The sequence below is a fragment of the Ursus maritimus genome, unplaced genomic scaffold (assembly GCF_017311325.1).
Source record: "Ursus maritimus isolate PB19 unplaced genomic scaffold, ASM1731132v1 scaffold_10, whole genome shotgun sequence".
Lineage (NCBI taxonomy): Eukaryota > Metazoa > Chordata > Mammalia > Carnivora > Ursidae > Ursus > Ursus maritimus.
The window spans coordinates 13,390,740-13,418,705 of record NW_024423344.1 but is presented as its reverse complement, the minus strand read 5'-3'; the positions used below and the strand labels follow the sequence as shown (position 1 = coordinate 13,418,705).

The window sequence follows — 27,966 nt, the reverse complement described above, 5'->3', positions numbered from 1 at the left end:
AATGAATTCATTCCTTTAATCACTTCAGTGATGTTATTGAAATTGTTTTTGATTCATAAAAACCTTATTACTAAATTACTGCAAGAGCAACATTTCAATGGGCTTTCTTGATCTTTTATTTTTTTTAAGATTGTATTTCTTTATGGCCCTGTACTGTGTCAGGGTCAAATGCAGTGGCAAAGTTAGGATTTGATAGAATTAAGAGGAAAAGGCCTGCAGAAAAGATGAGGTAAGCCATTTTTACAAAAGAGAGGGCCATTTTTACCAATGAAAGCATTTTGTCCATTTGTGAATGGCATGGTGTGGGTGAAGTTAAGTGGGGTTGGTAGAGGATTCAGAGAAATAAGGGAACTTGGGGATTTGCAAAAGAACTTTGAAAAAGCCTGGCATCTTCCACAGGATAAAATTAGAATGTTTGTTGAAACAATTTTGTCCTTAATTCTAGTAATTTTTTTTTTTAAAGATTTTATTTATTTATTCGACAGAGATAGAGACAGCCAGCGAGAGAGGGAACACAAGCAGGGGGAGTGGGAGAGGAAGAAGCAGGCTCATAGCAGAGGAGCCTGATGTGGGGCTCGATCCCATAACGCCGGGATCACGCCCTGAGCCGAAGGCAGACGCTCAACCGCTGTGCCACCCAGGCGCCCCTCTAGTAATTTCTGATTTACTGACTTTTAGCAGCTAATGTGAGGACAGAAATTACTACAGAATAACTGAAATATTTAGTATACCTGGTATTACAGCACCCTCTATCACATGATCATATACAGAACATTTATATGTAGTAGCCACTTTAATGTGGGAATATTCATTTATGTACAACTTTCCTGGTTCTAGGGCTTAAACTTATTATGTTCCAGCAAAGGGGTCAAAGGCCTACACACTTCTCCAGTTCTAGTATCATCACTCTCTCTCCTGTAATAGCAAAGGGCATTAATGACAAAGCAATTTTGAACTCTAAATTCTTCCAGGTGTGGTTCTAGTACCAACACCTTAAACATCAGGGGAGAATTTATCAAAGCTGTAATTATCCAGCTCTACCCCCAGTCCTTCCCAGTTAGAAACTCAGAGGTTAAGGCCAATCTGTTTTAATATGCCTTTTAGGGACTTCTGATGGATGCTCAAGTTTAGGGACTTCTGATGGATGCTCAAGTTTAAGAACCACTACTCTATTACAGAAAAAATGAGCAGTGGAGCAGTCAAGTCAGTAGGCGCTAATGTACGAATTCTAAAAACTTATCTCACTTTCACTATATACTTTGATATTCACTGAGAACAATCTCATGCTAGTTACCTACTATGGTCAGGCCCACAAGCTTCCAGGGAAATCTAGGTTGTCACCTAAGAATTCATTATCATGGAAGAATTTACCTCGATTTTGCTGACTTTGGGGAAATTATGTTTCCTCTCTGGTTATCTAAAAGAAATATGCCATGCAAACAAATCTATATTCAGCCCGAGCATCTCTGAGGCTGTTTGGGAAATTTCCTTAGCCTGTTTTTCTTTTTTCTTTAATATTTCAAGTTTTTATTTAAATTCTAGTTAGTTAACATATGGTGTAACATTAGTTTCAGGAGAATTTACTGATTCTAGCCTGTTTTTAAAACAAATTATCCACTAAATTCTACGCTTCTCTATAGGCTCCAAACACGTATACACTGTACGCTTTTACGAAAGTGGCTTAATACGTGAAAAGAAACAAAAGCTTTTATATCAGAGGACAATCTAAGATACAAAGCCTGTGCCATCTTCCCACCAAGTGGGAAATAGAAGACCCCATTCCTGACGGACTAAGAAATACATGCGGGGATGAGTGGGAATAGTTCAGGAACAAGGCTTGTGGAAGCATAAAAACAGAGAAACATTTTTTTCCCCTGAGCTTAAAACTAGAGAAAGAAATCCGTTTTCTCTCCATCTGGGAATACGCAGCTACTCCCACAAGCAACCTCCAATTCAAAGTCATAAGAAGTACCTCCTGCGCGGGAACCCGGCAGGGCGGAGACTCGGGTGCCTCCCTTCCGGGGGGGCGAGAGAAAGAAACGCCGGGGCCGCGATTTCTCTGGAAGGTTCCGAGAAAAAGGTGCGCGCGCCCCCTCCGCGGGCAGCGGGAGACGTGGCACCAGATGGCGCTGCCGCACCGAGAGCCGGAGCCTGGGTGACTAAGGGGACGGGAAGAGGCGTCACCGGATCCTTTTCTTCGTGTCCCTCGCCGGAAATGCGCGCTGGCGCCAGCCTCTGGTCCCGGATATTAAGACTTCTGGAGAGTTCCCGCGTGGGGGCGGAGCTAGGACCGGAACCGAACGGCAACCGTAGGGCCTCGGGGCGGAAGCCCCGGGCGGTGCTCGCGGGGGCTGCCTTGTGCTGCGCGCGCCTCTTCAAGGCGGGAGCGCGGGGCTGGGGGAGGTGAGAAACGCGAGGGGCGGGGCCTCACCTTGCGCGTGCGCACTTTTGGGACGTAGTTGCCGCTGGCGTGTGCGTCTTTCTCCATTTTTGCACGTTTGCTGGCCCGGCGAGGCGGAAGTGGTGACGTAGTAGGGGTTTTTCCCTCTTCTTCTCCCGCCCGCGGGCTTTGGATTTCTAGCTGTGAGTCAGGTTTCTGGAAATCTTTGTGGAAAGTTAATGGTATATGAGGTAAAAACTCGAGCTGTATTTTCCTCCTGACTCTAAAGCGATCCAGCTGTTTGCTGGGCGCGGTCCCAGTGCTGGTATGGACCCAGCCTTTCCCTCTAAATCAGCCTTTTCCTCTAAATCTCTGGACCGGCTTGATCCACCCACTCTGTTTAAGCATCAATCATGAGGCAGTAGGGATGTCACAAGGAAAGGAACTCAGGCAAATAGACTATTCCTGTGGAACCGCAGTTATTTAAGGAAGCGTGCTTTTGCTTTTTAACAGTGCTTCTCAAGAATTTGAGGCGTTCAGTGGAGTTTATTTTTCTGTTTTTGTCAGTGTAAACATTTTATATTGTGTTTTTTGTGGTGTAGTCTTGGTCTTGCACACACTTTGTTAACTAAAGGAAGGCTGCTTGTACAAAGCGTTCCAGAGGAAGATTCTGCCGTTTTTCCATTTTTGCACAGTAGAGGCAAACCACTTTTAATGGATAGATGGACCATAGTAACTAGGGAAAAGTGCACTGGCTTTGTTTTGCGTTTAGATGCAGCATGGAAACAACTAAGACCTTGAAAAAAATAAATATGTATCCATCCTGTTCTAGTTTTGATTGTAATTCAATTTTTAAGAAAGATTTTATTTATTTGTCAGAGAGGGAGAGAGAGCACAAGCAGGAGGAGCATCAGGCAGAGGGAGAAGCAGGCTCCCGGGTGACCAGGGAGCCCGATGTGGGACTTGATCCCAGCACCCATGACCTGAGATTAAGGCAGATGCTTAACTGACTGAGCCACGCAGGCATCCCTAGATTGTAATTCTTAAAGTGTCAGCTGCAAGGTGCCTGGTTCTCCCAAGAAATTTGTTCAGTTTTGGTAAACACTTTTGTTTCTGTATTTCAGAGCTCTTTCTATTCTGTGGCCTAAGTAAGAACTGAATACTTTAGAAAGCCACAGCGAAAGGACTAGAGAGGTAAGCAGATATACTGAGAGAAACAGGTGGACTGGGGAATGCAAGAAAGATTGTCTCTAATAGCTAAATGAGGACATTTTACTGTTTCTCAATAAAACCTTTTGGGTGGTCTTGGTAGTAGGTGTAAAGAAAGCTGTTGTGGCTTGAGGAGTGCCATGACATATGTTTATATGAAAATTCCAGGGGAAAAAATGTGGGCAATATTGCAGTATCATTAGGCTGACTAGAAATAGGACAAACAGGAGGCAAGACATCCAGGAAAAATTTTAAAAGGAAGAAAACCCCACAGTGGTAGATATTAGAAAATATGTGAAGGAGAAAGAGTCAAAGCTGTGAAAATATGGAAAGAGGCTGATTTGGAAGACAGTAAGGGAAAAACAGTTTTAGATCTCAACCTGAATGTGTAGAATAAGGAATACTTTATTAGGTGTTTCAGCTTTGGATATACTGCATGTAGTTGAAAGAGTGCTTCATTTTGCCACCATTATATCAGTAATTTAGTAGCATAGTTCTTCATCGTTTAAAAATTCATCAATTTTATGTATGTATGTATTTATATTCAGAAATCACTTGTCTGCAAATACCTCAATTCTTGTCCCTCACTACTGCTTGCCTGGCAAAACCTGGCTCATGAATGAACTCATACGTTTATGTTTTCTGTGCTTGCACCCAGAGCTTAACAATTGGATGAACTAACAATAATCTCACACCTAGATGGGCTCTCCACATTGTCCAGTCACCCTACTTCTTTTCTCTAGTTACTTCGCTGTCTTCTGGAAACCAAATATTTCATTATTTTTCTTCCTTTCTCAAATTACCAACTGCCTCTTCAACCAATGACTTTGCTTCATATTTTATTTAAAAATAAAATTGTGAGCCTAAGCCAAGAATTCTCTTTTTTCTAGCATCTACTCTACCTGTGCCTGTACTTTTTGAACATCTTCCATCTAGTTTAAAAGGATGATGGATCTTTCTATCAAATGCAAACACTTGATACTGTCTTTCATTTTAGCCATTTGAGTGGGTGTATGGTATTAGTTTTATCTTTGTGAAGTGTGTTTAAAACTTTTGCCCAATTTTAAATGGAGTTTTTCTTATAATTGAGTTGTAGTGTCATTTATATATTATGCACATTATATTCTTTATTATTTATTATTATTTTATTATAAAAGCACTTCACATAAAATCTACCCTCTTAGTAAATTTTTAAGTATATAGTACATTATTGTACTTTTGGCACTCTGCTGTAATCCCTAGAACTTACTCATCTTGTATAACTTTGTACCCTCTGACTAATAGCTCTCCATTTCCCCTTCCCCTTATACACACTTTTTTGGTCAGAGTGTGTGTTGTGAATATTTTTCTACCAGTTTGTGGCCTGTCTTTTCATTTTCTTAATAGCGTATTTTGAAGAACATTTTTTGTAAGTTGTATTTTTCTAGGAATTTGTACATATTATCCAAATATTAAAGTTTATTAGCACAAGGTTGTAAATAAAATCCTATTATGTTTTTAATATTCACAATTTATTATATTTAAGCCTATTATCCACTGAAGGTTAATTCATCTGTATGGTATAACAGTAGAAGTTGATATTCATATTTTTCAGAATGAGAATCCAGTTATTCCAGTAGCATTTGTTGAAAGGATTATCTTTTTCCCCATTGAATTACTTTGGCACCTTTGTCTGATTTTCTGAATGTCTATTCAGTTCCATTGATAAGTATATGTCTATCCTTATGCCCACTTATCCAGCTTCCTTTTTCCTCAAAATTGTTTTGGTCTTTCTAATTCCTTTGCATTTTAATATAAATTTTAGAATCGGTGTTTCAATTTCTGAAAAAGCTGGCTGGGATTTTGATTGGGATTCTGTTGAATCTGCTGATCAGTCTGGGGAGAATTGACATCTTAAAAATATTGAGTTTTCAAATCTATAATCATGGCATACCTCTCCATTTGTCTTGATCTTTAATTTCTCTATGTAATTTTCAGAATACAAGTCTTGCACATATATTGCTAAATTTTTTCCTAAGTATTTCATGTTTTTTTTTATTTTACTATAAACATATTGTTAGATTTCCAGTTTTGAGTCATTGTATTTTTTAGTTCTAGAATTTCACTACTTCTCTGGTGAAATCCTGAAGTCCATGCCTAATAACTCCAGTATTTGGATCATCTGTGGATCTTGTTTCTATTGTCTTTTTCTTATTCCTGTTGTGCCCAAAAATTCTTAATGGAATGCCGTCTTTGTTTATGAAAAAATTAGACTCTGAGCAATGTTTTTTGCTTCCATAAAAGATTTTACTTTTGCTTCTGTCAAGAAGGGAGGCCAGGGGTAGAGCACCTTAATCTCTATCGTTTTCAGTCCGTTAGGTCTGGTCTATTTCAGGTCCCTTCTTATTCCTATGATGGCCCTTTTCTGTGTCTCAACCAAAAGCCTGAGGTATTTTCATTTTTTTAAGTGTTTTTTTTAAAGATTTTCTTTATTTGCGAGAAAGAGAATAAGTGAGAGAGAGAGAGAGCACAAGCGGCGGGGTGGGGGGTGCAGAGGGAGAAGCAGACTCCCCACTGAGCAGAGAGCTGGATGTGGGGCTGGATCCCAGGACCCTGGGACCATGACCTGAGCCTGAAGGTAGACACTTAACTGACTGAGCCACCCAGGCACCCCTAAGGTATTTTCAAAGGCCATTCCTCATTGGTTGTCCTTGAACTCCAGTTTTTATTTTCTCAGAATCATGGGACTCTCAAAAGCTATTCTTGACTTCTTTACTTCTTAGCTGCCACGTTCTGAGTGACTTCCCAGCCTCAGGAACAGCTTCCAAATTGGCAAATAAGTCAAAGGGAAAAACAGTTAAATATGGACAGACTTCTCCATACCTTCTCTCCAGGATCTTGTTCTCTCAAGATGACATCAAAAAGATCCTTTTTGTATTTTTAACCAGCTTTTCTAGTTCCTCGTTAGGAGGATGGGCCTGATTAAAAAAAAAAAAAAAGAAAAAAGGAAAGAAAGAAAAGAAGTACATCACTGGCAGAAGTGGAAGACCCTCTTAAGTTTCAATGATGCAGGGCGCATTGTGGCTCAGTCGTTAAGTGTCTGCCTTCGGCTCAGGTCATGATCCCAGGGTCCTGGGATGGAGCCCTATGCTTCTCCCTCTCCTCCCCACTTGTGCTCTCTCTCACTATCTCTGTCTCTCTCACTCAAATAAATAAATTTAACTTAAAAAAGCCTCAACGATGCTAATAAAGAGTATTCTCTTCCTGTGTTAGTGTTACCATTTCTTGTCCCCAAATACCAGAAACAATCCAGGAGACACACCAGTGGCTTTCTGTCTTGCTTCTGGATGTGTCTCTAGGGCTTTCTGGAAGTGATAACCCCTTGCCACAGGTGGGTTCCTTAATTGTGTTTAGAATTTGCCTACCTATGTCTTCTGCCCTCTGCTCTTTCTACCGAGGGTCCCAGGGTAGTTTTGTTTTCACGCAAACCAAGCACAGCTATCGCTGTAGCTGTAAATTCAGTCTGTTGCCTATGGTATTCTTACAGTACAAGCATATGTTCCAGTCAGGCAGGAAGAAATGCATCCCTTTATTTTTATAGATAGCCGTAAAAAGATATACGCTCCCCAAACAGAAAATGGATTTTATTTCTTTTTTTTTAATATTTGAGACAAATTATATTCTTTTATTTATTTATTTATTTATTTTTTAAAGATTTTATTTATTTGACAGAGAGAGACACAACCAGTGAGAGAGAAAACACAAGCGGGGGAGTGGGAGAGGAAGAAGCAGGCTCCCAGCAGAGCAAGGAGCCCGATGTGGGGCTCGATCCCAGGACCCTGGGATCATGCCCTGAGCTGAAGGCAGACGCTTAACGACTGAGCCACCCAGGTGTCCCTGGATTTAATTTCTTGCTGTAATTTCAAGCAATAATTATATAAAACATTGCCCACCAGCTCATGGGTGTACTATAGAAAGGTCAGAATGGACAGGACTTAATCCCAGATTCCCCACTTCTTGGTGGAGGATTAAGTTATTTAACTTTTCTAAGCCTTACTTCCCTAATTTGAAAAACAAGATGTCTACTTTCCAGGGTGATTGTTGGATTTAAGAAAAAGATACCATTTGTAAAGTGTCTGATACATGATAGGTTCTATTATTACGTTAAAAATTATTTATATAGATTTCAGGGATTTGTCCAAACGGCGGCACTGTTTCAGAACCCACAGTATTTTGAGATTTCTGGTCATCACATAGTTCGCTTTATTCAGTAAACATTGATCCTCTATTAAATACAGAACACTGCACTAATACACTAGGATGCAAAAACTATGAAACAACTTGCCTCACAGGTCTGTAAACATAGCTTGTCCATTTTATTAAAAGCCACGGTCAGAACTGTTCAGAAAGTTTCATCACCCATAGTGTTCAAGTATAAGACTTTGTGATTTTGTTCTCTTGCCACTATTTAATGAATCCTGAAATAGTTTTTGTTACCTAAAATAAAATTTGATAGAGTTTAACTTAAAATTTAACATAAAACAGCTCTGATATGAATAATTTCCAAGGGAATTTTATTATTAACAAACCAATAGGACTGTATTGTGAGGCAGTTTCTCTTAGAAAACTATATGACACAATGGAACATGAGCTTGGCTTTAGCGTGTTAATAATTAGCCTGACTCATCCAAAGACTGGAGGATAGGCTGTTACCAAACATCATGGGAAGTTCTGTTCAGTGTGCTGGCAGAGGGCTTTCTTCTTTCTTTAAAGGGGAAAACCAATTTATTTTATTGTCGAATGTCCATAAAAAGAACTATCTGCCGGCTTTTCCATTTTAACCCTGCTCTTCAGATTGTTCTAGGTCTGACACATTTATAAGCCCCTTGAATACAAACACTTGTCCTCAGGTTTTATCGTGTCAACTCTCATACCCATTTCTAAGGTCTTCCTACTTAATTTCTATTTTATCAAGGGAGCATAACAGTTATGCAGTAAATATGAACTGAGTAATTTTATAAGATTCTCAGATCCAGTAAGAGATTCTCCTGTGATAAGAAAACACCATTCAAAATGAAACGTCTATTTTCTGAAGTTGATTTCCTTTATTATTTGGTGGCTTGTTTTTATTTTCCTAATCCATAGAATAAACAAATATAGCTTAGAACGGGTAAAATAAAAAAATTTCTTACAGTATTGACTATAAAATTATCCAAATTATGTTTTACTGATTAAATTTCCTAATTTCCTTGCTTTAAAAATACAAGTGCAAAGAAGTAATGGCAATACAAGTTAGTAATCTTATTCACCATTTCAGTCTTGCCTCACCATTTTTTTTCCCTACATTTGAGTTCCCAGTTCTCTAACTGTATTACTGGGGTCTCACATTTAATTATATCCATTCTATAATTGGGTAAACTTGAATTATTTGAAATTTTTCTGGAACAGTCATATATTGAATTCATTTACATGCACACACAAAAAATTAAATGTCAAGTCTAGAGTGGCTTTCCCATAACCCTGCTCTATTAATGTCTTAAAAATCACCAAATGCTCTTATTCCAGATCATGATGAGGTCAAGCTGGAGTGTTAAATCTGACCTCAATGCGTTCTATAAGGGATTGCTCAGTCCTATTACAATCCAGTAGTTTAAGTATAGATTTTCTGACAGTCATCTTGCCTTTTATAATGTGCTCAGATGGAACAGTAAAACAAATGTGCCTTTTAACTACTCTGAATGGGGTTATTGTAGAGATATCAGAAGAAGCCATAAATAAGGGTGCAACATTTCCTTTATCCCAAAACACAAATAGTCATATTGAGAACTGGAACATATTTACTGCAGCTTTTGTAATAAGAGAAAGAATATAAGTTTTCTATGTTCAAAATAAAGTTGACCTTAGTACATAACAACTGATATAGTCTGAGAAGTACCTCTCTGCCCTGCTTCCCTTTGGAGCAGCCTTTGTCATATCCCTTTAATTCATATAATTGAATTATTTTTAAAATTAAAACAGCAGACTGACATTTTCTCTCAATTATCTGCTTCTTGAAGTTTTGTTTTTAGATTACTAAAAATCAATTATACCCTTAATTGATTGCCTTTGGTTTTCTGTGGTAAAACATAAAATACAAATGTATTTTACTTAAGTGTATAACTTGAAATTGTTATAGGTCAAAAATAATTCCATGTGACTCTTCCTCAACTGCTTTTAAATTATAAATAATCATTATCATGATTAAATATTTAATTATCTATGCTACACAGCTTTTAAATCATCAATATGAATGTTCACATGATGACTTGGTGCTAAAATTTCCAGTTAGTGCCTTTTTTACTTTGGTTTTTATTTTTGGCCACTCATATTCAGATTTACATGATAATGAAAACTCATTTTTGTTTCTTGTTTTTTTGTCTGGAATTTGGAAAAGTTACTAGGTTAGAAAAGAATGATGTCTCCTTTCATCAAGAAAACAATGCATTTTAATTTTCCCTACTGTCCATCTTTGGGGTGAGGGTTTTGTTTCGATAGTAGATTATCACAATTTATAGATTAATGAAAGAAAATTCAGTTTTTATAAATAATGTTAAAACAGACACAATCCCTACCCTCATGGTGTTTACGGAAGGCACTTAGTGATTAGATTAAGAAGAAGGTAAATATATCGAAGGCATCAAAGTGTTCTATAGCCATTTTCAACAGTATTTCCACAGTGGATTGTATGAATAAAAGAAATATATTAGAAAAGAAAATGTTCTTTTCTGCCTACATAACAATATACATGATCCCAAAATAGAGGCATGAAAAATGCATGAAAAAAAATCTAGCATATGGTTTCAAACATCTTTAAAACAAAGATTACATGATTAAATTAAATGATTAAAAAGCAAAAGACCTTTTAAAAATTGTTGAATTCAAAAGTCTACCTTAGGAATTTCATTTAAATCCAAAGGCCTGATCTTTTATGGTAGGAGACTCCGAGATGTAAAACAAGTGACATTGTATTTATAATGAGAAATCTGAGACTAGAAAATTTAGTAAAAAGCTGACTAGGTTAACAAAAGGTGTTATTTCAGGACTGCTGATTGGCTTTCTTGCCTGCCCCCACGCATTTCTGTTGTGATGTATTAACTCCACTTACCTCTACTTATTGATCGGTAACTAATTATTCAAACATTCTAAGTACAAAGTTCTTTCTAATATTCTGATGACTATGAGGTAAGTATAAAATATGTCCTTATTTTCTAGGAACTTTGAGAATAATTGGAGACACTCATCCAATGGGAAATACCTAATGATCAAGTAAGAGATGATATCTCAGACTGTGATAGCAAAGAAGGGCCCTGATAATGAGAGCCATCATTTGTTAAGGGCCTAGCATGTGTGTAGAGCTTTCCTCCAGAGCAAGACAGTGTTGAAAAGATTGGGGGGAAAGATCCAGGTAACAATCTGGAATTGGCATTCTTGGGGCTTGACTGATATCTAAAGCAGGCTCTTTAAATTCCTCTGCCTGAAATCTCCGACTATAATACTCCAAGATGGGCCTTTTTCCCCAACTGGCCACTTAAGACTTCAACCAATGCTTAGCTGTGGGCATCTAATGAGTTCATCTCACCCAGATTCTTTCTTCTGGGTTCTCAAAAAAAGTGGTTCTCTCCCTTAAGTGTATCTCCTGGCAATGTAGTCCTTTCTAAGAGACTTCTTGGTGGGTTTCTTCATCTGGAAGGTGTGCGTCTGGTCCACACAAAGCACTTGTCTTTCCTTGGCTAAGCTGTACATGGAAGTACAGTGAGTTCCTAACAGGGCTTTTTGTCTCTGCTCTGCTGCCTTAAGTGAACATGGGCATTGCTACACTTTACATTCCTCTTACCTGAGTCGGAAACCAGATATGAATCAGACAAATTCATATTCCTGAGATACAAGGAAACAATTGCTCAGAAGTACAACTTTTTTGATAAACCAAATAACAAATTTCCTTCCTATGTTTTCATGAAAAGAATTGTATACACACATCACACTATACACAAAACTCAGTTTCAGGTGTATTAAGAGCTTAAGAGTGAAAGTCACAGCTTGAAAACTTTTGGGATGTTTTTGTGACTTCAAAATAGACTTTCTTAAAAGATATTTTTAAAAAGCCATAAAAGAAGAAGAAAATTAAATGAAGGGATCAGAAGAAATGCTAAAAATTATAATTCAGAAAACTTTTCTGAAATAAAGAGGATTTGAAGTTACATGTTGAAAGAGCTCATCATAACACTTAAGAATATCAACCCAGAATGATGAACCCAAAGATATTCTAGTACAATTATTGGGTTTAAGAGAAAAAAATATTCTTTGACTAAGGGGAAAAAGCATACAATTTATAGGAGATTATAATTAGATAATCATCAAAATTTTCAAGAGCAACTCTTTTTGTTCAAAGAAAATAAGATTCTCTCATTTCTTTTCCTTTAGTTTCTCAAGGAAAGATGAGCCAAGCATTTCATATCCAGTGAAACTGACTTTCAAGTGAAAAGAGCACTGGGAGTCTTCAGCTCTTTCTGAAGAATCTAGTAGAGATTGAGCTTCAAGTAACCTAATGACCAGAAAGACATCACCAGAAGGACTGGTGAGCACTGAATATGTAGTTCTTGGTAGGACTAAGACAAAAATGAAGGCTAAGAGAATGAGAGTATAGTATATAATGGCTAAAAATGTAGGAAGGAATGGAGAATTGGGGAGAGCATATGCAAAAAAAATTTTTTAAGTGTTTTTAGTACTCATGTGGTGGTAGTATTAATATTGTTATTTTGAGACTATTCTATGTGTAATATGAGTTAAAAACAAATGAGTAATTATGGGATTTTCTAAATCTATCCTAGCCTGTGTCCTTGGGAACCAATGTTCTCAGTGTAGAAGGAAGGGGAAACAAATGTAATAGCTAAGAGATTGAATAAAATTACTGTAACCCTAAATTTGAATTGTAAGTATCAATATGAACTCATGAAGAACCTCTCTCTCTGTGAAAAACAACTAGAAAAGATTACCAACCCAGTAACAATGAGAATTGTTTCATTATTGTGTAGATTGTGTTCTTGGAATATAATTTCTCATTAAAAGAAATCAGAGCTTCTTGAAAGGTTTCTAATTCTAGATTTAGGGGATAAAATGTATAAGATGAACCTAGAATAGCTTGTCATTTCATGGCTAGGAAGCTATCAAATACTACTTGAAAAGGTTCCTGTGGGCCAAAGATAGAACAATGTGAATTTCAATCATGGGAATAATTGCAATGGATTGAAACTCATCAAGTATATCTAAATCCATGTGTTCATAATGATTTTTTTTTAAAGAATGATCACTTTTAGAAGGTAATAGGAAACCAGTTCATTATCTTGAAAACTAATAATGAAGTTAAAGACTTAAACATTTATCCTGCTTTTCTTTATGAATCGTAACACTGGGTAACCAAATAATGAATGAAGGAAACATCTCTATGTGACTATATTCCAACTCGTACATGAACAAAGAATTAAAATATAATCTTGTTGCAACCCTCAATAAATTCATAAATATAGGTAGTTAGTATCAATGCCTGCTAATATAAAAAAGGAAGACAATCAGGTATTATATACTTCTTGATGGAAGCACTCAGCACTATCACAGTCATGGAACCCAAATTGGATTCACCTACTAATTTGCAGAAAAACAGAAGACAGGAACAAGATGAAATGCACTATTGAACATGCAATTTGCAAAATTCGGACTGTGGAGAACTACAGAGTGTAGAAAAAACTTGTGTTGTTTTTTTTTTAAAGATTTTATTTATTTGACAGGACAGAGACAGCCAGCGAGAGAGGGAACACAAGCAGGGGGAGTGGGAGAGGAAGAAGCAGGCTCATAGCGGAGGAGCCTGATGTGGGGCTCGATCCCATAACGCCGGGATCACGCCCTGAGCCGAAGGCAGACGCTTAACCGCTGTGCCACCCAGGCGCCCCAAAACTTGGGTTTTTTAACAGGTAAATTGTAACAGAAATAAGTTATAGATTAAGAGAGTTAAAAGATATCAAAAATTTTATAAGAAAGCTGGACTAAACTTTAGCATCTAGGGATACACATTTGACTGATAAAGCTATGAAAAATGCAGGGAAATAATTACTGTAAAAGTCCATAACAGTTCCTTTTGGGAGGAAGAAGGAGACTGGACTTTGTATGGAGTATATTGGGGGATTTGTTGGGGGAATAGGGCAGAGTTCTGGCAAAGTTTTACCCATTGACCGGATGGTGGTTAAAAGGTTCTTCACAGTTGAGTAATTCATTTAGCTATGCATCTATTTGTGTGCTTTTCTATATTTCTAGTTGACAATAAAAACATTGTTTTGAAAAAGGACTTGCAAAAAGGGAGGGAGCAGAGGCAAGGGAGAGTTGGACTCACGTAAGAAATGTTGAGATACTGAAGCATGTTTAAACTCCTTGATATTTATATAATCTCCCTGTATTGTTTAACTTTATCAGTTGTAAAATACAAGAAATCCACAGTGTCCCCATTACCTACAGAAAACAGTCAAACTCCTTAATATGTGGCTTCTTTATATGAGGACCCTCATAACACTAGCATACACCATGTGTTGCCATTACCCGCCAGGCCCAGTGAGATGGAGTCAGACAAAAATCCTCACTAATCTTTGAACATGTAGTGTTCTTCTTAAGCTTTCATGTCTTTGGGGTTCTCTTCCCCTGAAATACTATTCTTCCTTCAAAACTGAATTTAAAGGTTATTTTCTCTATGAACTCTATGAACTTTCCCCAGGCAGAATTATTTGCTGTTTTGTCTGTGTTCCCATATCATTGTGTACATACTTTGGTTTAAATCCTTATAATATTATCAGTCTACATGACTCTTTCTCCCTAGACTAGAACTCTTCAAGAAGATATATTTATTTTTGTTTTTCCAGTGCTTGCACAGTGCTTGGCATATGAATGAATGAACGAATGAATGGAGTGAATGGAGACAAGAATTGAGTGGCTCCAAAGACACTTTGCCTAAGGAGGTCACTGGGTGCAGGGGAAAGATGTAGATACTGCAATCAACTATGTACAAGTGACAAATAAAGCCACAAGACTGCTAAAGCTTGTCCTATGTGTCACTATGCTAAGTTGAACTGTATGTCATCATGAGTCTCCTGTGTTCTCACATCTTATGTTTTGTTCTGTCACTTCTATATCCATCTTCAATGGATCCAGTGAGGGATTTGAAAGAGACATTTGCGTTCTTCAATCAGCGTGGTGCTTTTTCTTAGTCTGTGTGTGGTGGGTCTCCATTGACTGTTTTATCGTACTAGATCCATCAGCAAGGGTGTAGTCATAGCTCTCATAGAGGCTATAATACAATTAGAACTCTGGCTTCCTGAAGTCCTAACAACATCTTGATATAATATGGGCCAAAAAATAAAATGAGAAGTAATAAATAAAATTGTATTAGTAGGTCCTATTAATATCACCATTTTAATCTAATGAGATGGCAGAGACATTGAGAACTTAAGTAACTCACTCAAGTCACACAACAGTAAGCAGAGAAAGTATAAGCTGAATTTGGGCAGCAGCCCTTTTTTTGCTACACTCAGTACAAGCACTAAATAAATAGTAGTTATCATTATTGTGATAGAGAAGAGAAATCTCGTGTCTAACAGTAGGAATACAAAAAGCTGGAAGGCCTCTCTCAGGTGGATGTGGAATCAAGTATGTCTTTTTTAGTCTAATTTAGCAGGATAAGTAAATTAGTCCCAGTTATAGGAAGAACAGATTAGAAACATTGTCAAAAATGAATTCAATACAAACTAGCTCAGCTCAGCTCAGGAAAATTTTCAATTTCTTCTTTGTGTTTTTAATGTTCCCTGAAGGTTAATTACACAAGCTTCTCTTGATATACAGAACATATCTACTACTTGAAAAATAAATGGCAAAGGTGACTTTGAGTTTATGCATAGCTTTGACCTTTGGCTCACTTCATTTGTATTTGGACCAAAACTGATGTTACATTATTTATGCCTATTGTTGCAACTGGATGTTAAGTCAGTATTTTACATGTTTTAAAATATGGATGTTTCTTTATAAATATTGTGCTTTCCTCTGAAAAATTAAGTGTAATGGTCCTCAATTACCAAATCAGTTAATTAGTAAGATTCTTCTTTGCAAATGAGGAAATAAAAGAATGGCATGCTGCACTTTTAAATAATATATAAAAATTAGAATATTAAATATTATATTTTAGAAATGTCCTAGAACTTTTTGAAGAAAAAGATTATTTATCTGTCTGTATTTCCATTTTTTATTTCTTTTATTCTGAAAAGAGTAAAATGAGTTAAATAATTTACCGTTTATCTGTCTAGGCTTCGACAGTCAACAACAGCACACACTTCAGTTTTTGGTATATTTGCATAACTGTAAATATTTTAGGAATTTTTTTCTTAAGCTCTCTTTATATGAGATTTTGGCATACATTAGGAAGAGAATTTCCTTATTGGTTTCTTGCAATTCTATGTCATGACTAGTTGTACATAGGAGAAAATATTCAATCATTATTACATCAGTGAAGTCTAATACTCTAGGGCTAATATTTATACATGGCAACCTTTGAGAATGACTGTAAGGATAGCATTTTAAAATTTCTTTGTCCAGGAGAAAAACAAATGAAGAGGCATTATTTGAGTAATGTATGAACTATGAAAAGTAAGTAATGGATAAAAAGATCTAAGGAGAAAAACATATTTGGAAAATCAAAAATTATTTCTAAAAGAGCTATCAAGTCTGAAGAAAAATTTTTATTCAGGTATTTCATAGTTATAAAAACATTAAATTAAACTGTTGAAATAACCTAGTTGTATTGTAGAGACTAAGATATAAAAGAAAAATTCCAGTTTAAGAAAAATATTCCATTTTTTTGCTCCAAATAGAAACAAAACCTTATTAAATATTTCTCTGGCCTTGTCATTTTTTTCCAAAGAAGAAAATAGTTCTCTTTCTTGTGGCCACGGGGGCTTCCCATTTGTAATGGTTCTAATAAAATACTTAAAATGGTTTTTATTATTTAAAATTCCTGTCACTTGATCCTCAGAACACCCAGAACAGAGCAAATATTATCACTATTTTCTCTGTTTTTACAGGTTCATTATTCTTTTATCCATTCATTTACTTGTCATGTACTAACATAATAATAGCTATCATTAATCTATCACTTACTGTGTACCAGATAGTGTTTTAAGTGTTTTACGTATATAAACTCCCTACAGTCCAGCATTATTATTCTAGTTTTACAGAGAGGCAACTGAGGTACACAGAAGTGAAGTAATTTGTTCATAGTCACAGAGCTAGTGAATGGCAGAGCCTAGCTTTGAACCCTGCACTCTAGCTCCAGAGCTGGCATTTTTAATTGCTCTTCTGCTTTTTTGGTATGATAGCTATAAAAGTCAATTAAAACTTGTGGTCTTATGGAAGAGACAGGCAGAGTAAAACATGGAAACAATTACTCGTTCTTTCAAACAAAGATTTACTGAGTGTTCATTCTGTTAAAGACATTGTGCTAGGTGCTTGGTGGTAAACTAGACATACCTTGTCATTACTCTCATAGAGCTTCCAGTTTAACTTTGAAGCTGCCCATTAAACAAACAACAATAATACTGTGAAACACATGTTTTGATAGAGGAAGTACAGAAATCCACAGAAACCTCTCCTAGGAGTGATGCAAGGTTTCCCAGAGGCGGTAGTGATTAAGCTGAGATCTAAGAAATGAATTTACTTGTCTGCCTTAGTGTTGAGTTCTTCTAACCTAAATCCTAGGCTCTTTCCACTAAATAACAGAAATAAAATTAGGAGCAAGAAGGCTATAATATCAGATACAATATTATTTTAAAAGTGCAAGAGTGTACATAGGTCTGCTAATAAATTTGAAAGACTTTGTAATAGATAACGTTATATTAAAATATATATTATCAAAATTCATTCAGGGGTTACATACCAGAATAGACCAAAAACCAATGGGATACATTAAACAAGTTCTCAAAAAAAGTACCTACCTCTAAGGGCCTGTAAGTCCTTTGACATTTTCAAAGAATGGATAATTCTCATGCAATATACATTTTCTGAACCTCATTTATAAAGATGCATAGCTTCCATGTTTATTTTATGAAACTAACATCTTGATACAAAAATTTGACAGAGGACAAAAATGAATATGAATGCAAAAAATGCTAAAGAAAACAGCAGCTAACCAAACTGAATAAGATTGGAAGGAACTGCTTATCACAACCAAGCACAGTTGATGTCATGCATGTAAGGATAGTTTAATAATTGTAAATATTGGGGCCCCTGGGTGGCTCAGTCAGTTACGCATAAGGCTTTGGCTTGGGTCATGATCCCAGGGTCCTAGGATCGAGCCCCACATAAGGCTCCCTGCTCTATGGGGAGACTGCTTCTCCCTCTCCCTCTGTCTGCCACTCCCCCTGCTTGTGCTCTCTCTCTTTGTGTCAAATAAATTTAAAAACTCTTTTTAAAAAATTGTAAATATCTTAGTATAGTTCATTGGTATGTCCAGGTATCTAAAGGGAATTTGATGAATTCCAAGAGTCATTATGATAAATAATCTTTAAAGACTTGAAAGTTACTTTGATGATATAATACAGGAATGCATGGTTGGCTTAATACAAGACTAATATGATTTATAAGTTAAGAGATTAAAGAAGAAAAATTTGATTATCTTAATAGATGGCGGAAGTACATTCAGTAAAATTAAACATCTTCTCAGAAAAAAAAAATTCGATCAAAAGAAAGGAACTGCCTGATTAACACAAAAACAAAAACCATACAGTTAGCATCACACTTAAATGGAGAAGTGTTGGAAGCATTCTCCTTAAAATCAGAAATAAGGTTGGGATATATTTTACCACCTCTAATCAGCACTGATCAGAGGTCCTAGCCTAGTAGTAAGGAAAATAAAAGAAAGAAAATACAAGGATGGAAAGGAAACAAAAGTATCATTAGTCCCAGATATAAAAGTACAAAGACAACACCCCCAAGTATAAAACATTAATTAAAAACCTTATGTATATATATGGCCACAACATCAATTAAGAAAAGTCGATTGAATTTTTATGTACCAATTACAGAACATAGAAAATGTAATTTTATGAAAAGATATTACTCATAACAATGTCAAAAATATCAAGTGCCTTAGCATGCATTCTAAAAGTGCTATATAAGTGGCCCTGCCTTTGCCATGGGAGCTCTAGAAAGCTGCTGGGTTGTTACAGTCAATTCCTTCCTACAGTTTCAGCCCATTTCCTCATCTCTGCAGGTATCCATCATCTCCAGGGCTAAGAGGAGCCCAAGCCTGTTAACCAGATGATGGTATTTAGACAGAAGAGGGCGTGGAGGTGGGGCTGGCAAGGATACAAAGAGAAATCTGGGGGAGTAGAGAAATCACGGAGGAGAATCAAGAGAGCTAAGTGCTCTCATTTGCCATGTGAGCCTCGTCAAAAGCTCATTCTCTTGGGGCGCCTGGGTGGCTCAGTCGTTAGGCGTCTGCGTTCGGCTCAGGGCGTGATCCCAGAGTCCTGGGGTTGAGCCCCACATCAGGTTCCTCCGCTGGGAGCCTGCTTCTTCCTCTCCCACTCCCCCTGCTTGTGTTCCCTCTCTTGCTGGCAGTCTCTCTCTGTCAAATAAATAAATAAAATCTTTAAAAAAAAAAAAAAGAGCTCATTCTCTTTAGTAATTGTTTTTATAAAATCAGAACAGCAAGACTCCCCTCACAGAATGGCTAAGAAGAAAAGAAAGCGAAGTAATATATGTGAAACTATCATACATGGGATCTTGTATTTAATATTCTGTCAGCGAATGTCATTTTTTTTCTGAATAAGCTACAGTCCCTACCTTCCTGAAGGAGAGGACTATCCCCACGTGCTGAGTTGTAACAACAGCAACCCCAGGAGTGCTTATGGGGTTTCATGCGATCCACTGCAGCCTGTTAAAAGAGGTGCCAGCACCACCCTCATTTTACAAATGAACCTACAGGGAGTTGTTCCTCCAGGCATCTGTCAAATTGTCTACACTAGTGGCAGAGGTAGACATTAGCAGTAATCAGAAGAGTGTAGCACTCCTTGGTCAACCCAATGCCAACTCACTGCATTGTCAGCTCCACTGACTGCCAGTTCATTGTAGTCTTATTTGTTGCTGCTTTTTAAAAAATTTAATAAGTCATACCTTTAAAAGTCACTGTATACTTGAAGTAAGACCTGGCCCCATTAGCTTCTTAATGCCCTTTTCTCCAGGGCAGAAGTGTGTACACTTCCTCTATATCCTCAAACCCTTCTAGGAGACATTTTTGAGTTAGTAAGCTTCTAGTGCAAAGAACAAATCAAGTGATTGTTTTTAAAAGGTAAGTATGTAAAACGCATAACAGTGCCTGTCAAACATATGTTATCTACCATTATCATCACCGTATCACTATTATTCTAATCATCATAGCCAATTCTTCTCACCGCAGGAGAGTTGCTGCAAGCATCAAGAGTAAGAAGAATGTAATTTCCAAGCAGCACATTTAATGATTCCACTCAGACTTGGCAGGTTCCTATGGACTTATATTCCATTCTTCAAATAAATGCCAGAAAGTATTGTTTTACAGGTGAATAAATTAAGATTCGAGGAAATTAAGGCCAAGGTTATGTAGTTAGTATTTGGCAATGCTACTTTCATATACAATTCAGTAAAGTTTGTTTATTCTAGATCTTTTATTCACCCCGCCCCCAAACAACCTGATGATCAATGAGTAAAATTTTAGTTAAATGAAAAATTCACATTTCTAATCTTCCCTACTTCTGTAGAACTTGATACTTGTTCCAGAAGGAATAGACCAGGATAGAACTTTTCACTGGAGGCTGCTAGGTAACTTGTATAAGGCACTTGGACGTAGAGAGAGATGCGGAAGACTTCCAAGCAGTAGGAAGAATAAATCGAGGCAAACTTAATTACCCCAATTCAATGAGGATTTATCCAACATTCTAGAAAAGGACTTTTCCTATGTCTATGAGGTTTTGGGTTCTCTTTCTGCTAATATGTTTTTACTGATTTTAATTCTATAGCTAACTCTCAGAAATATACATTTATAATTGGCTCCCTATTTAACAAAATATAGAAACAGAGATCTTAAAGCCTGAAAGAATAATGTGGCTCTGTATGAGCCACATCTTACTATTTCCATTTTAAAAATACCTTTGGTTTTGAATTTTAGGAAGTTTTATGATATGCCAATATAGTGCTCTAGTTTACCTTGGTAGAGTAAAACTAATTTTAATTTATAAATTTACACTTACAAAAAGTTCTTATGCTTAACTAGGCTAATCTCACTGAGCCTAATCATAAATGTCTTTGGAAAAATTACTAATATCGGGGAATATTCTCACAGTTTATGTTAACTTTCAAAACATGTATTTTTATTGACTAATTTACATGAATTACTGCCTAGGAATAATTCTTTGTATGTGAAAAATCACCTGCTTAAAATTTCTTTCTACAGAATTCTATAAATCTGAAGACTAAGCTTTAAAAAAAATCATCAGAGGAAAGGAATTTGTAGAAATAAAACTGGAAACATCCAGAATCTTGATGGTGTGCCAAACCAGATGTCAACTGGAGCTCAACCAAAACCTAAAGTAAGTAGCTTTATTACAGAATATTCTGGGTGGAGTGTCATGTCCCATTCACGCAGTAAAGTCAGCACCACGTTCGCACGTTCTCCATTACTTTTTTGTTTTAAACTTAGCATTAAGGTTGACCTGTTTTTCATTATAACATGATTTGTAATATATGTAGTTAATATTTATAAAATTGGAAAAAATGCAGGCAGTGATTCTCTTAAGGCAAAATGGCTAGCTCATTGTCAAACGTAGAACCATAACAGGATTATATGCACTTCAATTAATTCCTTCATTGTTAGTGAAAATTCTTGCTGCAATGAAAATACCCTTGAATTATTATTATAAAAGTCTTCCCTATTGGGATGCTCCATATCCCACCATGGTTCCAGAAATGAGGTATTAGAAATGAGGTATCACATTGGGGGACACATCTGTGAAACATCAGCTACAAACGTTAACTGCACTTTAAATAACTGTCTTTGTGCCACAAAGCTAAATAATACCCAGCAATTTTTTGTTGTTATATTTTTTGGTATATTTTTAATGAAGAAACCTTGACCTGCCTTTCTTATAGATATTTTACAACTTTTATAACTTTTTTCCAAATCTCTATAATTTTTTCCACTTTTTAAATTGAATCTGAAAGTATGTCTTCATAAATTCTGACTAGTGTTGGGTTTAGAGGGATGTCAGGAATAACTTGCAAGATTTTGTACAGTTGCATATGGTTCTTGATTTTATGATGCCTTGGCTGCTTTACAATGTTAAAAAAATAATAATAATTGTGCCAATAAATACGAAGGGCAAACATTATGTGTCTTCCTGACAGGAAGCAGCAGAAACTTCCTAAATTACCTCAAGGGATAATTTAAGAGATTACTTATATAGGGATGGTCAGGGTTAAGGGAAGCCAAATGGTTGCCCAGCAAGATTTTTGTCCTTTAAGGGAGAATGCAGCCACAACCAAACTACAGCATGACAGAAATGGCACAGGGATCTCTCCTTCCCAACTTCTCTCCTTCCCAACTTCTCTCCTTCCCATCTTCTAACCTCCTCTGGGACCTCCCGTTGGTTTGTTGACCTCATCAGGAAATCCAGAGGAGGGATACTCAATTTAGCAATTGTGCCCCACAAGGCAAGATGGTAAAAAGCAGAGAATAGTTTTAGAGGGTCAAATAAAAAGTATTTAGCATGCATTAAAATAAAAATAGCATGGCAGCTACTGTTAATAAATATGCAGTATGTTCTAGGCATGCTGCTAAGCTCTTCATACACATCACCTATTTAATTCATACAACAACTCTACAACATAGACATTATTACCTCCTTTTTTAAAGATTTATTTATTTTAGAAAGAGAGCGCACGCACGCACAGACACACACACACACACACACACACACACACACACTCGCACTGGGGGTTGGGGAGTGTGGAAGCAGAGGGAGAGAGGGAAACCCAAGCAGACTCCATGCTGAGCATGGAGCCTGATGCCTGGCTGTATCTCATGAGCCCAAGATCAGACCTGAGCCAAAACCAAGAGTTGGACGCTTAAACCAGCTACATCACCCATGCACTCCTCCGTCTTTTCAGAAGAAACTGACCTTTACAACAACATCATAAAGTTAGTGGGATAGGTATTAATGTTATCCTGATTTTACAGATGAGAAAACCAAGGCCTAGTAAAGGTAAATCACTTGCCCAAAGCGGCAAAATTAGTACTTGAGTGTGAGTCTTCTTACTCTTTCTCATTTTGCCATAGCAACATACATGGCTTTGGGGAAGTTTTATAATGCCTTTAAGGAAAAAAATGAATATGACTAAGTGAAAGAAGCCAATCTGGAAAGGCTACGTACCATATGATTCCAACTATATGACCTTCTGGAAAGGACAAAACTATGGAGACAGTAAAGAGATCAATGGTTGCCATGGGTTAGTGGGGAGGGAAGGATGAATAAGTGGAGTACAGAGGAGTTTTAGGGCAGTGAAAGTATGATGTATGATACTGCGGTGGTAGATACCTGTCGTTAGGTATTTGTCAGAATCCACAAAATTTACACCACGAGTGAACCTTAAGAAAAGCTGGGGACTTGGGGTAATAATGATGTGTCAGTACAGGTTCAACAGGAACAAATGGAACACTCTGGTCAGGGGTGTTGGCAGTCGGGGAGGCTGTGCATACGTGGGGGCAGGGATGTATGGAAATCTCTGTATCCTCTGGTCAGTTTTCCTGTGAACCTAGAACTGCTCTAAAAAGTAAGGTTTATTTTCTAATTAAAAAGGAAAAGAAAAATAGAGTACATCTTAATTGTATCTATTGCGATCCAGATTTTGTTTCATTTTTGGTGAAGAGTGACTAAGAAATAGTGTCAAACTTTTATATAAGGCTTTCTCCTCAGAACCTTCCTCAGCCCAAGAAGAAAACATTCATTACAAATTGATTGTTTTTTTTTAAGATTAACAATGAAAGTTAAAAAGGGGAAAAACCATTATTTTTAGTGTGATGCTATATTCCATTGCCTATTGCCTTTTAAGGGAATGTAATTTATTAAAGAGGCATTTGGGACCTCTTTTAGCTGATTTCCTAATTTTTTTTTTTTTCATTCTCGTTACTTTGTTTTTACAGTAAGCTCTCAATTATCCTGGGACAGGTAATTGATTTCCAAACTAGCTCATTCAGGATAGGGTAGCTTTATAAATTATTAGGGAGTATTTTATTTTTTGGCCCATTCAGAACAAGATTATAATCGGAGTTCTCAGTTCTCACTGATGCGGAGTGTGGAGAGGAGGACTATATCGCCTCAGATGTTAATACAGGATCTTTACAGCCTCTGAAAATCTTTTTCTGTTATCTGTTTCACTACCAAGATGTCTATTGGCATTCCTTCTAAGATGTATACTTATAAACGGAGCATACAAGCAGGGTTCAGCTTGACAGAAGAACTGCTTTTGCTGTTACATCTGAATCGTTAGGTAGATGGACAGTGTATTCTAGAAGCTTCCCTTACTGTTCCCTATTCTAGGGAATACTTTCTAAAACACAGCTTGCTTCCGTTTCCTCTGAATATGTCACGAAGTCAGAGGCTTCAAAAGATAGAAAGTTTGCCAATGCCTAATTTCTTCAAAGATAGGAGACAAATCCTTCCATACAGATTTGTGGCATCCTAATATACATTTATTCATCTGACTTATTATCATTTTCTTAAGCTAGCCTGCCAAACCCAATTTCAGCCATAGAGTACTGGATGTGTAAAATTCTCTGCCCTCTGAGGTACATGTGCTGAGTTTTGAATGTGGTCCCGGCTGCCAAATACTGAGGGCAAGACTTCTCCCAGTCATGGCAGGTTTCCCACAGGCCTAATGCTATTCAAAGGGTTGAGGATGAAGGTGTTTAACCCTAGATTGCTTGTCAGAATTTCTGTATACTTTTAGAGGTGGACCAAAGTTGGGAGTATGGGCTTCTACCTTGGTAGGACGATTCATGTCTGTTCCTCACAGGTATTACTTGCCTAGGGGTACAGTGAAGTATAAAAGCTGCTGATGGTAACTGCCCTATAAGTGAGACGCAAGAACGTTTCAGGACTTACACTGGACATAGACATTCTCACCAAAGAGCCAAATAGCTCAGTCCGAAGCCAGATCAGAGCCACACATATAGAAGCTATGCCCTGCACACTGGCCACCTTTTCTAATTAGCACAAAGATATCTTCTGACACTAAGCTATGAGTCCTTGAGAATGCCAGTGAATGCCAACCAAAGAGGATATTTTTTTTTCCTAATTTTTATTAAAAAAAAAAATCCCTTGGGCTAGCATGGGCTACTACTTGGCTAAGGGGATGGTCCAGGCTGAGTTGACAGAAACAGTAAAAGTCCAGGGGCCAAGCCATAAATTTGGACAGCGAGGTTGCCAAGGCTAAGAACGGTATTTAAGAGAAAGCCAAGGGCAAACAGTTAACCAGTTGAAAATCTGGGGCTATTCTGGCTCTGTTCTCAACTTCAGAGAGCAAGTTGGGCACATTTCTGAAGCCAATGACTCATGAGCAGCTTTTGATTTATGTTTACTTTCCAGACATGTGTGTGGGTGGAAGGGCCGGGACATTGACGTGGAAGTTATATTCTGGGCAGGGAAGAAATCAGTGGGGTGCGGACTGGCCAGCTGCATAGGATCTATCCTCTATAACCTGTATCTGCATCCCCATCTTCCTCCTGAACCCAGACCCTTATGCCTGCCTGGCTGTCTTGGCGTCTCTAATGCACCTCAAACTCAGTGTATCAGTCTTGAACTTCATCATTTTCTCCTGTGTTAGTGAAAGGCACTCTCAGTCAGCTCATCATTCAGGCCAGCAACCTACATGTCACCCTAGTTTCGTTCTTCTCTCTTAAACTCACAGTCTCTGTCACCAAGTCCTGTCTAGTCTGCATTTCTAATGACATGTTAATTCATCGCCTTTGGATTCCTGATGCCACTGCTCTGAGTCAGGTATTTCTCACCTGAAGTGCAGCCTATTAGCTGGTGTTTGGTGTTAAATACCCCTCATCTGTTACCCAAAATGCAAACAGAGTGATCTTTTATGAAGTTAAATCTCATTATGTTTCTGTTCTATGGAAAATCCTTCAATATCTTCACATTTTCTTTGGTAGAAAATCAAACTTCTGGGTACATTAGACAAAGCTGCTCACAGTTTAGCCATGCCAACTTCTGCAGTCTCTCTTCTCTTGTCTCCTCCACCTTCTGCCTGGTGTTCTGTCCATATCAACTGTTTTGGGATCCCTCTCACACTCCTTGTGTTTGCATCAATTGTTTCTTCAACCCAAAATTCCCTGTCTTCTTCACACTGATTCGCTTGACTAGGTTCTCAAGACTCAGTGTACTGGAAGGGCCCTGTTTTTCTAGCATTCATCACATTAATATTATCTGTATATGTTTTTTGGACTTGAAGCAATTGAAGTCCAGATTGTCACTTATCTCAATAACGTAAGTGCTTAGCATAGTAATTTAACATAGTGAGCACTCATAAAATGTTTCGGACTGTAGTGTGTTCTAGTTATTTTTGCTTATAGGGTCTCCTTTCTCCTCAGGGGTAGTGGCCGGAGTTGCTACTCAGACACATTTAGGCTAATGTTGAGGCAGGGTTTTAATAATGGAAAGGAAGATGGATACACATTCGCACCATAAAAAGTTAATGGGTTCTAGGGTGACAAGAATTGAAGAGTTGTAAGGGACAAAGACTTTCTATCTAGGAGAAATTCCTAGAATCCTCCCACCTGGGTCAGAGTTCTGGTTACCTCTCTTTTCTTTTTTTTCTTTTTTTTTTTTTCTGAGAGCACCAGAATTTGGGCAGCATGTTGGTCTTTGCATTGTTACCTTCTTTGCTTTCATCTATTATTTCTTTTATTCCTTGACTAATGAGAAATGAGTCATTCCAGCAAGTATGACTCATCCCTCCACAGTTTTTCTCAGGGTTTTTATTGGAAATTATAAGAAAGAGATCATGAACAAAGGGGCTCCACATAATATCATCATATCAGTACTTTTTATTTTTCCCAAACAAGTGTTGGAGGAAGATAAGACACAGATAAGTGGTGGGTCTCAGGTAATGTTTGTCTACACTTTGAAGGCCACCTTATGCTCAATGAGTTTCCTGTGAGCTAAGCAAGAGTTAAGAAATAACTGGGAACTAGGAGTTGGGATGGAACAGGGCTAGAAATTGGGCACATGATCCTGCATCTTGGCTGGAAGAAAGGTAGCTATGGACACGGGGGAGAGGAGAAGACTTGAGTGGGGGTAGGTATCCTGCCTCTTGTTACTTCTCCCTTACTGTTATTTCCAGCATAACTACCGCAAAGATTCCTGCTTGGGATACACTGTGGGGAAGTTCAGAGGATTTTTGTGTGGTCAAAGGGATGAGAAGAATTTGTGAAACATCTCCTCATAGCAGCAACTGTCAGGGAAGCAGAGTTGCTTTGGCCACCAGACTGAAGTAGTAATTCCCAGGGATTATCTGTGTGTAAACAGTGGTCCAGTGTGTGTAAAATAGAGACGACGCATTATTGGTTTTTTTCAAATATCCTAGAGAATATAACACTGTTCTTTATATTGTGTTCCATGATTAAGTCATGACTAACTATTCTCGAATGTTCAGGTCCTTACTTTTGTCGCCTGCAGATTTAGAGAGTATTTACCAGAGCTGATACATACAGAGCCATGACTGTGTCAAACGACATCTGTTTCAGGCACATGGCCCAGTTGTGCGGTTGAAAATATGCAGTCACAAGCCACATGTGGCCACTGCATTCTTGAAGCCCTGACTAGATGTATCTGCCCGTGAAATCACCGCAGCTACCAACCAAACATGTTTTTTCTCTGAATTATTAAAAAGTATTTTAAACATGGTGTACTGAAAAAGTCAAAGCTTTCATTTTGGTTTACTTTATAGCCTTTATTGATTACACACATTTCCTCCATGGCTTGAACGGATAATAGCATCAACTGTTAAAATAAATTCTCTACTCCTCAAACCTGTTTAGCACGTATGCACGTGCCAAAATTATGTACCAGATGGTAACTGAAAATGATTTGATATCTGTGGTGAGATGATATTTAGAGAAATACATTTGCACATAAAGCAGGATGGACATTTCACGGTGGTTTTTAAAGCAAATTGAACAAGTCAGTCAGCAAATGTTTACTGAGTGTCTACTCTGTAGAGCTTTGTACGGATTGCTG

The 27,966-nt window shown here is 37.4% G+C and overlaps 1 long non-coding RNA gene across 1 annotated transcript; it reads left to right on the top strand.

Moving 5' to 3' along the window:
• The first annotated feature begins 597 nt into the window (after positions 1-597).
• Positions 598-27,633, top strand: LOC103664362. The gene is made up of 4 exons (XR_569010.2): positions 598-2,403; positions 12,029-12,182; positions 21,120-21,255; positions 27,474-27,633. It is a non-coding gene; the product is annotated as an uncharacterized LOC103664362 (long non-coding RNA).
• Positions 27,634-27,966: the final 333 nt, after the last annotated feature.